The sequence below is a fragment of the Scyliorhinus canicula genome, chromosome 14 (assembly GCF_902713615.1).
Source record: "Scyliorhinus canicula chromosome 14, sScyCan1.1, whole genome shotgun sequence".
NCBI lineage: Eukaryota > Metazoa > Chordata > Chondrichthyes > Carcharhiniformes > Scyliorhinidae > Scyliorhinus > Scyliorhinus canicula.
This window is the reverse complement of record NC_052159.1, coordinates 24,301,451-24,313,438: the sequence shown is the minus strand read 5'-3', so window position 1 is coordinate 24,313,438 and position 11,988 is coordinate 24,301,451.

The window sequence follows — 11,988 nt, the reverse complement described above, 5'->3', positions numbered from 1 at the left end:
TGGAATTTTAGCTTTGTGCAAGGGGTGTTAAATGACACGGAGTATTTCTGAGATACTTGTGATAGAATATCATCTCTTTGGTTCGTTGGAAGTGTTTCCTCAGATTCCTGAAGAACATATAGAACCAGTATGATGAAGAGCTGTAAGTACAAAATGGCTTTCTGTAGGAGAACCGATGAAAATGAAAGGTCACAGGATTCCTGGGCTTATTGAAACTCCTCGACATTAACTAATGCCCCTTTTTTAACGTCACCACATTGTTTTGTGGAGAAGTGGGTGAAGGGCCAATGGGTGGTAATGAGATTACTGGCAAGGTTGAAAACAATAGGAGAAAAGACAATGAGCTGGTTTTTATGAGACACCGCAGTATCCTGCCCCCCCCCCCCCGCTAAAAGGTCAGGGGGTGGGGAGAGCTCGCCCGTGATCCCGATGGTTGCCTCGCAGCAATGTATAAACAATAGGCGCGACTCCCCCCCCTATCACGGGAGCAAATCCAGCTCCAGAGACCTTCTGACGAATCCGATTGGCCTGCAGCTCTATGGTACCAGCAGTGCCAGTGGGAGCTTTTAGCCACTGCTGGGACTACAGACAGTCCCACCACACCAGTGAGCCCATGTGAGTTCCAGCTTAGGGGTATTAGGGAGGGGGTTGGAACGGAGGCAGAGTTCAAGTGAGGGTTAAAGTGGGCGGGGGCGTTATAACCAAAGGGTACGGGGGAGGGGGTAGGATTGCCTCTAATGGGTCCAGACAGCCCCACAAAGAAGTTCACCCATTCCTTGTCTGACACCAGCCTGCAGAGCTAAAACCGCTGGCCTTCCTGCAAGCCATGGGCTTGGCTCTGCCGTGCCAGGGGCAGAATAAGACATTAAATGGTCATTAATTGGCCACTTAAAAGCATCAATAGGCCCAAGAGAGGGCGGAACTGATTGAGCCCTGTCCCATGCCCTCGTAAAATTTTAGACAGGCAGAGTAATCGTGTAGGTGGTGGGAAGCCTATTGATATATTCCTGTAGTTTCTAACTTTATCCTTCACTTTCCAACTTTCGTATCACCTGCAAATGTTTTTATCTTGCTTCCTTGGTTTAATTCTAAATTATTGATTTATATCACAAATAGCCAGAGACTCAGTTCTGAGCCCAGCACAACCCCATAGAAAATAATCTTCAAATCAGGAAAACAGTCGTCGATCATAACCCTGCTGCCAAGCAATTTTGGATTTAACTTGCCACTTCCCCTCGGATCACATGAACTTCTAATTTTCTGACCACCCTGCCTTGCTAAAATCTATGAAAAGCTTTTGGTGTCTGACAGAAGTATTCTTTTTGTTGCCTTTGACATCCATAGAAGTGAGATTTGGGAGCACTGCCCTTTTTCTTTGAAGGAACATATTTGCTCTGAACCTTCTTTATTACCTTTTTGAATTTGTTCCATTGTTTTGATATTGGTTTGACTTTCGTGATAGCACAAGGTATGACTGAGGAGGCTTCTTGCAGAACAAAGAGGTTTATTGGAAACAACAATGCGGTTTAAATATGGTTGTCATACGTGACTTACTCCTTGACTTCTAGGTCCACACTCCCCGGGTCCCTGCTCCCAGGGCCCCGCATTTCCTCCCTAATGTACATGGATTTTAGTAAGGCATTTGATAAGGTTCCCCATGGTAGGCTTATGCAAAAAGTAAGGAGGCATGGGATAGTGGGAAATTTGGCCAGTTGGATAACGAACTGGCTAACCGATAGAAGTCAGAGAGTGGTGGTGGATGGCAAATATTCAGCCTGGAGCCCAGTTACCAGTGGCGTACCGCATGGATCAGTTCTGGGTCCTCTGCTGTTTGTGATTTTCATTAACGACTTGGATGAGGGAGTTGAAGGGTGGGTCAGTAAATTTGCAGATGATACGAAGATTGGTGGAGTTGTGGATAGTGAGGAGGGCTAATGTCGGCTGCAAAGAGACATAGATAGGATGCAGAGCTGGGCTGAGAAGTGGCAGATGGAGTTTAACCCTGACAAGTGTGAGGTTGTCCATTTTAGAAGGACAAATATGAATGCACAATACAGGGTTAATGGTAGGGTTCTTGGCAATGTAGATGAGCAGAGAGATCTTGGGGTCTATGTTCATAGATCTTTGAAAGTTGCCACTCAAGTGGATAGAGCTGTGAAGAAGGCCTATGGTGTGCTAGCGTTCATTAGCAGAGGGATTGAATTTAAGAGTCGTGAGGTGATGATGCAGCTGTACAAAACCTTGGTCAGACCACATTTGGAGTACTGTGTGCAGTTCTGGACACCTCATTTTAGGAAGGATGTGGAAGCTTTGGAAACGGTGCAAAGGAGATTTACCAGGATGTTGCCTGGAATGGAGAGTAGGTCTTACGAGGAAAGGTTGAGGGTGCTCGGCCTTTTCTCATTAGAACGGGGAAGGATGAGGGGCAACTTGATAGAGGTTTAGAAGATGATCAGGGGAATAGATAGAGTAGACTGTCAGAGACTTTTTCCCCCGGTGGAACAAACCATTACAAGGGTGAAATTTAAGGTGAATGGTGGAAGATATAGGGGGGATGTCAGAGGTAGGTTCTTTACCCAGAGAGCAGTGGGGGCATGGAATGCACTGCCTGTGGAAGTAGTTGAGTCGGAAACGTTAGGGACCTTCAAGCGGCTATTGGATAGGTACATGGATTAAGGTAGAATAATGGAGTGTAGATTAATTTGTTCTTAAGGGTTGCACGGTAGCATTGTCGATAGCACAATTGTTTCACAGCTCCAGGGCCCCAGGTTCGATTTCGGCTTGGGTCACTGTCAGTGTGGAGTCTGCACATCCTCCCCGTGTGTGCGTGGGTTTCCTCCGGGTACTCCGGTTTCCTCCCACAGTCCAAAGATGTGCAGTTTGGGTGGATTGGCCATGATAAATTGCCCTTAGTGTCCAAAATTCTATGATCTATGATTAACCTAGGACAAAAGCTCGGCACAACATCGTGGGCCGAAGGGCCTGTTCTGTGCTGTATTTCTCTATGATCAATGGTCAGCATTCACGCGTTCCAGCACGATATGCCCTGAGCGAGTTACGTAGCCCATGAACGATTGCCCCTGAAAGGAGCGCACCTTTAAATAACTCTTTCCAGACCACCTTTACCAAATAATATCTCAGCTTAGTAAAATTGTCTTTTCCCCAATTTAAAACATTTATTATTGCTCCTCCTTTGTCCTTTTCCATGACTGCATTAAACTGAATTATTATTGCTGCTACTAAAATGCTCTCCCAGTGAGAGCCCTTCCTGCATCCCAGATTCATTCCCCAAAACTATGTCCAGAACTTCCCTTCTCACTAGGCTTGCTGGGTGATGATTAACAAAGTTCCCCTGAATGCATTATAATAATTTTATATCCACTATAATATTTGCACTGAATTTATCCCACTTAGTATTAATAATTGAAATCTCCAAGAATTACGGCCTTTTTGTTTCTGCACTTCTCAGAAATCTGCCAACATATTTTATCTTCCATCTTCCTTTGACTCGACACTTCCAGCAATGTGATGCCCCTTTTATGTTCCTCAGTTCAAGCCATGAGGCCTCATTTGATGCTCCGTCTAGCTGAACATCACTCTTCATCACACACACACACACATATTATTAATGCAACTTTCCCCCCATCATATTTCATTCCCTTCTTGATTTCATCTGAAAATCCTTTAATGAGGAGAGTTGCATTGCCATTTCTACCTTTCTTTAAGCCAAGATTCATAAATTGCCTTATTCACTTGTACTGAACTATCAAAGGAGAAAATAGAAACAAAAATATAATGAATCCTCAAAATGGATTTCAAATGGGAAAGTCTGTTGACCAACTTCATTTAATTCTCTGAAGAGGCAACAGGGAGAGTGGACAAAGATAACGTGGTAAATGCAATATAGCCAGTGACTTGACAGCCTGGGTTAGTCCGCAGTCAATTCCAGCCCCTCTTGACCTAAAGTGGCAACACAAGTAAAATTAGATGTTATTTTAAAATATCCAAGGACCTTGGCTGAGCCAAATAACAGCAGCTACCAGGTTTGTAAATCTCAACACAAATAGTATTTTATTATTCAACAGTAATATAATTAAACTGACAAAAATGGAACTAACTACCTAATACCTCTTTCCCAATCCACACTTTCTGACTACGACCCCTCTCTAAGCATACACACACACACGCATACACACACACACAGACAAACAATAGAGAGGGTAAAGGATGATTAAGGGTAAAGAAAATATAAATAAAAATAAAAGGATTGTGGATATTTGATGCACTAGGATGTCATCCAGTTAATGTCTTTCTGGAGTTCAAGTTTTCGTTTCGCTACTTCTTCCTTCTGGGCTTGAGATGGTTTTCTCTGGTAAGATTGTCCGCTTTCTCTGTAGATTCAAGATCATTGCAAGTTTATAGTTCACGGGTTTTAGGACAATAAACAGTTCTTTGCTTCAGCAGCGAGAGAGAGAGAGAGAGATCTAATCACTTCTGTACAGCTTTCTCAGAAGCTCGTTCTTAAGATGCACTCGGTAACGATGAATCTGTTTTCTCCTCTTCAAAAGAAACAATCCAGGAAAACACTGTCCTGACATGTAGGCTGCCTCAGTTTGAGACCTCTGTTTAAAGGCACATTCTAATTATAAGTCCATGGACCAAAAATAATAAAATAAACGGGAATGTAGGAAATAAGAGGAAGAGCTCTTACTCTCGGGTGGGATTTGCTGCCACCTCTCCTCCCCGCCCCAGTGGCATGTTTTGCAGATGTGGAGGCAGTCTGTCATTGCCAGGGGATGGAAGCTTCCGGTTCCCCTACGGTCAATGCTCCCCCTTGTTAGCGACAAGCTGCTGAGGTGCAAGTCGGGCGAATCAGGCAGGGAGGCATCCAGTTATGTTGAGATTCTCGTGGGCGGTCGTTTTTGGCGCTAAGTGCCGTTGAATCCTGGCCGCGACCTTGCCAACACGACCACCATGAAACACCCTGCCAAGTGCGTCCAGAACCAGACTTTGACATTTTTCCGTTGAATCGCACCTTCTCCCTCCTTTACCCAATCTGCGATAAAGTCCTGTATTTTTTTGCGAAGAATTCTCTGATGTCAGTCCTCAATTTTCTTTCTGTGAGTTGAACCAATGCACCCTGCCTTATCCTACATTTCCACTTTAATTTGAAGCAGCAATTTCAACCTCAGGACAAGCATTTTATAGAAGCTATTTCCCTAGGATCCCTAATAGCTGACCTTTCTGTGATATTTAGACATCTGCAGTGTTATATTTGCAATCTGTATGGTAATTAAAAGTATATTTTATGCTAATGTCAGACTAATGTTGAAAACACCATAAATATGACGCAAAATCAAAATGAGTGAAGAGAGACATTTTGTTGGTGCTCACAGGAGGTTTTTTTCCCAAATATATGTTGTGCTTATTAAGGTGAGGGATGCTGTTGCTGGGCAACACATCATTTCCTATTTTGGCCCCCCACTCCCCCAAATGCTGGGTGAAACTTGCTCTCCACTATCCTAACAACACCCTTGGTCAGGAACTCCAAATCGTTTGCTTGCTCTGCCAGAGGACCCCTGAGAATGAAGCCGCCAATTTAAGGGCACATCTTCGGAGGTTACTCCCCCAGCGCTGAACTCTGCATGGCAGGAGCACCTAGAGGCAGACAATATTGCTTATTGGACCTCATGGGCTTGTTTGATCACCCTATTTACCAAACAAACAAGGATGATGAACCTACTGGTCCGTCTGGCCTGCAGCAGAGTGTTGTGATTTAAAGTGCATCACAACACAGGCACTTCCCACTCACGCACAGTCACTATATTTCCTTGGAGCGGCACAGATCCAGGCCAATTAAGGAAAATAATCCACATCATTCCCCTGGTTGCCCTTTTGGAGATCACTGAACCTCAATTTTCATCATACCTACACCTTGTGCCAGACCTTAGTAGTCAGAAACAGATCCAGCTCTCTGTGAAAAGAACAGTGTTTAACATCTAGTCTGGTTCTGCTTTTATATAACTTGTGAGTGTGAGGCCTGCTTTTCACCAACAAATCTGATTGAAATATTCCACCCAGAAAATTGCAAATAAATCCCCTTCATATAAGGTGCTGTCAATGCAAATCTATGGACCTTTTGATTCTTTCATTGGGGAGCACGGTGGCGCCGTGGTTAGCACTGTTGTCTCACAGCACCAGTGACCCAGGTTCAATTCTGACCTTGGATGACTATCTGTGTGGAGTTTACCTGTTCTCCCCATATCTGCGTGGGTTTCCTCCGGGTGCTCCGGTTATCTCCCACAGTCCAAGATGTGCAGGTTAGGTAGATTGGCCACTCTAAATTGCCCCTTAGTTTCCAAAGGTTAATTGGGGTTGCAGGGATAGGCTAGGGGAGCGGGCCTTGGTGGGGTGCTCTTTCAGAGGGTCGATGCAGACTCGATGGTCCGAATGGCCTCCTTCTGCACGGTAGGTATTCAATGATTCTAGGATGTGGGATCCACTGGCTAGGCCAACATTTATTGCCCCTCCCTTAATGTCCTTGAGTATGTAGAAGAGAGCCATCTGCCTTGGAGGCAAGGTTGGAAGGACTGATTGGTGCCCAAATATAACAGCGATGTAAGTACATAAGCATGATGGCAGGTGTGAAGCAATTGGTAAGATGTTCTCATCAAACCTTCTGCAGGAAATTATCTTCAAATTCTGCAGTCCATGTGATATAGGATCACACACAGTACTGTTAGGAAGGAAGGTAGGGAGGAATTTGACCCTGCCACAATGAAGGAATGGCGATATCATGCCAAGTCAGACTGCTGTGTGCATTCAGATAAAATGCCATTTATTCTGTCTTTGCAATAACTAGCTGGTCCCTGGTTCACTCTCAGGTTTGTACACTCTGTCCCTTCCTGTCACAGTTAGATTATAAATTCCCTTATTCTTCCCTTTGTCTCTTGCCTTCTCCTCTGCCTTTAACTCATCACACCTTTCCACACTTGATTCCTCACCCCCACTTTTTAGCTCAAAGCCCCCACTACTGTCCTAGTTATACAACATGCCAGTAACCCCACCTAACCTTTCTTGGACACTGAGGGCAATTTAGCACAGCCAATCCACCTAACCGGCACATCTTTGGAATGTGGGAGGAAACCGGAGCACCAGGAGGAAGCCCACTCAGATGTGGGGAGAAAGTGCAGACTCTGCACAGACAGTGACCCAAGCTGGGAATCAAACCTGGGACCCTGATGCTATGAAGCAACTGTGCTAACCACTGTGCTACCGTACAGGTAGAAGAATTCTATTTAAATAGAGAGGGATTTCAGAACACTGCAGTACAGAGGGATCCGAAAGTCCTGGTACATGAATCACAAAAGGTTAGAAAGCAGGTGCAGCAAACGTTTAGGAAGGCAACTGGAATGTTAGCATTTATCACAAGAGGAATGGAATATGAAAATTGTGAAGTTGTACTACAGCTGTACTAGGGCCTTGGTGAGTCCAAATCTTGGGGTATTATGTACAGATTTTGTCTCCTTGCTTGAAAAAAGATATAATTGCATTAGATGCCATTCAGAGAACTGAAGGGCTTATCTGATGAAGAAAGATTTAACAAATTGGACCTATACCCATTGGAGTTCAGAAGAATGAGAGATGATCTTATTGAAATATGTAGGGCGGGATTCTCCAATAATGGGGCTATGTTCACACGCTGGCGTGAAAAGCGGCGCAAACCACGCTGGCGTCAACGTACCCAATAATGGGGAATGCTCCCCTTCCTAGAGGGCAAGGTCGGCGCTGGAGTGGTCCCCGCAGCTCCAGCCGGTGCAGATCAGCCAGCGCGAATTCGCGCATGTGCGCTACGGCCGGCATGATTCCGTGCATGTGCAGGGGTTCCCTTCTCCGCACCGGCGCCCGGGCAATATGGTGGAGCCCTACGGGCGCGGAGGAACATAGGCCCCCACGGAACCAGGCCGGCCGCCGATCGGTAGGCCCCGATTGCGGGCCAGGCCTCCGTACCCCTCCCCCCCGCCCCCGGGTGTCGGATCCCCCGTGCCCCCCCCCCCCCCCCCCACAGGACGGCCCCTGCAGACACACCTTCCAGGTCCCGCCATGTGGGACCTGAGTAACCCATGCCGGCGGGAGTCAGCTGAACTTGGTGGCCACTCGGCCCGTCGGGGCCCAAAGAAGCGCCAGGGGCCCGACCGACATGGCGGGACTCCCGCGGGCGCCCGAGAATCAGAATTTAAAAGTGGTCTCCCTTTTAAAATGGAGATAAGGCAGTTTTCTTTCTCTCAGAGCATCGTTATGCTGTGGAACTCCCTTCCCCAGAATGTAGTGGAGGCTGGGTCATTGGATGTATTCAAAGCTGAATTAAATAGATTATTGATGGACAAGGGAGTCATGGGTTATGGGGAATAGTAGGAAAGAGGAGTTGAGACCACAATCAGGGTCAACCATGATCTAACTGAATGGCAGAGGAGGCTCAAAGGGCAAAATGGCCTTCGCCTGCTCCTTAGTCCCTTGTTTCCATGCTCCTGTATGCCATCAGTATTGTACCTGGACTGGGAAAGCCTGGGCTGGAGGCAGAGCTAGTGTCTTGGTCTTCAGGGCACATGGCCTTTGCTGCATCCAACAGACTTAATCCTATCTTGATATCACATGAAGTGAAGAGAACTAGTTGAAGACTGTCATCTGTGATATAGGGGTCTTCAGGAGGAGACTGAGATGGATCATCCATTTGACACCTCTTGGCTGAAGATGGTTGCAAGTGCTTCAGCCTTGTCTTTTCCACTGAAATGCTGCACTCATCCATCATTGAGGATGGAGATATTCATAGAACCCCCCCTTCCAGTTGGTCACCTAATTGTCCACCACCGTTCATGACTCGACAAGGAAGGACTGCAGAGCTATGACCACATCTGTTAGTTTCAGTATTACTTAGCTCTGTGTAAAACATTCTACTTCTGCTCCTCAGCAGGTATGTAGCTCTGTGTCATAGATTCACCAGGTGGGCAACTTATTTTCACATATACTTAGTCCTTCTCTAACTTTTCGATATTCCCCATTGAAACTGAATTGGTCCAATGTCTTGATCATAGTGGTAGAGTGACGGATATACCGGATATAAGAGGGATATAAGTTCTCTAACCGCAATGTTTATAAACATCAAGCTTTGATTGACAGCTACTGGACCAGTTCAAACAGAAATTATTACTTTCTAATCACCTCCCTTCATGCTTGAGAAATTTTGAAGTGGTCAGCTGGAAATTGACAGCACTTAACTCTGTTTGGAGTGGTTCAGGACCTGTCAATCAAAGGTTGATGTTTATAAACATTGCGGTTTGGAGCATTTCAGAGGAAGATGAATGGAGCAATGCTGACAGCTGGGGAGTGTGGAAGCCTAGAGGACCGGAGAATCACTCAGGCCCGCTAAGTGGATGCAAATGGGTCTTAATGATGTGTTTGCGCCCTCCTCTGGCACGGGGAGTAAACTTTGATTTATATTCCAACGCACCGATCCCATTTTCGTCACTGCTTGGGATTCTCCGCCTCACTGGGAACTTTTCTACCAGTGCAGCGAGGCGGAGAATTTTACCCATCTTTTAAAAATACTGCTTTTAACTTTTAGCCACAAGTGCCGATAGGGTAACTGCAGAGCTTGATATTAGGTTTCCCTTTTTTTATATGTGTGGGTTAATGATTGGACATCGATTTAACAAAGGATTAGAAACGTGAGGAACTGCATTGATCCCACACTGAGAGAGGATAGCTACTGGAATTGTAAATTGGAAAATTGGGATTATGGTGTTGGAGGACTCTCATCAATTCCTAGTCCCTTTAAGTGAAATTCCCCATTAGGATGCATCTGACACTCCATATGGAGAATCATAATGTCACCTGTTGGTTCACTTAGTAGCATGCTTGACTCTACATGAGAAGGTTCCGGATATATCAAATTACCTGGTCATCATCACAATGTTGCTTGTGGGACTTCAAACTGGCTGTCCCATTGCCTACATTACCACAGTGATTGCTCAGCAAAATAACCTCATTGCTATAAAGTGCTTTGGGATATCCTGTGGTTATGGAAGGTGCTATATAAATGCAAGGGTTTCTTTTATTTATGACTATCACCAATTATCAAGTAGTCACAAGCAGCAGTGTAAAAGAGAAGAAAATATATTTCGGAAAAGAACATGAATGTAGATTTTTTGGTTCCTGTTTCTGGAGCCATTGGGTTGAAGTGAATGTAGGAGAATCAGGTAGAAAGGACTGCACTCCCACGATATTCCCCACCTCATTTATCATCCAATTGAATTCATGAACTGAAAATTAATTTAGGTCTGTTAAAGGTATGTAGCTCTCAGGGCAGCATGGTGGCACAGTGGTTAGCACTGCTGCCTTGCGGCACTGAGGTACCAGGTTCGATCCCAGCTCCGGGTCAGTGTCCGTGTGGAATTTGCATGCGTCTCACCCCCAAAACCCAAAGATGTGCAGGGTAGGTAGATTGGTCATGCTAAATTGTCCCTTATATGGAATTTTTAAAAAAAAGGTATGCGGCTCTTTCCCATCTGATTTTCTTGTGCTGGCTGCACCAATTTAAAAATAAATAAATTTAGAGTACCCAATTCATTTTTCCAATTAAGGGGCAATTTAGCACGGCCAATCCACCTAGCCTACACATCTTTGGGTTGTGGGGGCGAAACCCACGCAAACACGGGGAGAATGTGCAAACTCCACACGGACAGTGACCCAGAGCCGGGATCGAACCTGGGACCTCGGCGCCGTGAGGCAGCAGGGCTAACCCACTGCGCAACCGTGCTGCCCACTGGCTGCAACAAATTAAGATAACACCTCCAAATGTAGGACAAGGAAAATTGACCCTGCAATTAAAAAAACGTATGACTATTGGCAACCACACATATTCATGTGCAGGGACCTGTCCCCTGAAGATAATGGGAACATGTCCAGGCATTGTTCTTCACAAATTAAACAAGAGCTTTAGGGAACAATAGTTCCTTGGTACATTTTCCGTGGCAACACTTCAACCAATCAGAGTTGACTTTTCAACCACCCCACCTCTTGCAGTACAAATTGTTGTTCCCTTCGAGATTTGATATTCTTGCGAATCTGACTTGGTGAGTGCAAGACAAAAAGCTTTGACAGCATGTCTCTGTTCAACAATATTTAAGTGCTGTCCGATCTAATGACTATTAACAAAAAAACTCCTTCAATCCAGCGCATCAGCCAAACTTTAGTCTCACATGTACAGAGTCGGCATATGAATGGATCAAATAATAATATTGATGATTAATAAGGCTTTTTTACACCAGAATTTGATTTAATAAATAATTTCAATTTCAAAGAAGCTAGTTGCGTTCATAAAACTGCAACAAATCAGAACTAAGCAGTGAGACATCAGACCAATGAATACGTAACATACTTGCACAATATATACAAGTTTGTTCTGAGTTGGAACAAGGTCACTTTAAGAGTCTGATCATGTGATGTACTGATGACATCATCGGCAGTTTGGGCAGGCTAACAGCCAGTCTATCTTTACAGCCTGTAGAGTAAACACCTTTCCAATAAAGCTCTTGTTTGTGTGTACCTTTGTGGCCTGCAAACCTATCCTTTAAAAATACCACAAAGAGAACTGGTGATGAGGTCATTGATGCACATTGCAAACAGCTGAAAAAGAACTGCATCAGTCCAGTGGAGTAAGAAGAATCATCAATCCATGCTGCAGCCATCCAAAAAGGATTAAGAAGATAAAAAAAACATCACTATATCAAAGCTGCTAACGGAGGGGTGTTGAATAATAACAGCAACCATCAAAGGTACAGAAACTTAAACAAAGGTTTTGATGAAAACAGCATCAAATTAAACTTGCCATGTGCTCTGCCCAGAAAGTTCTGGAACAGTACTCCCCCTACCGTGATTAACAAGTATCAAATATCCTGCAACAATTAATTAAGAGATAGGTGTGTTTTG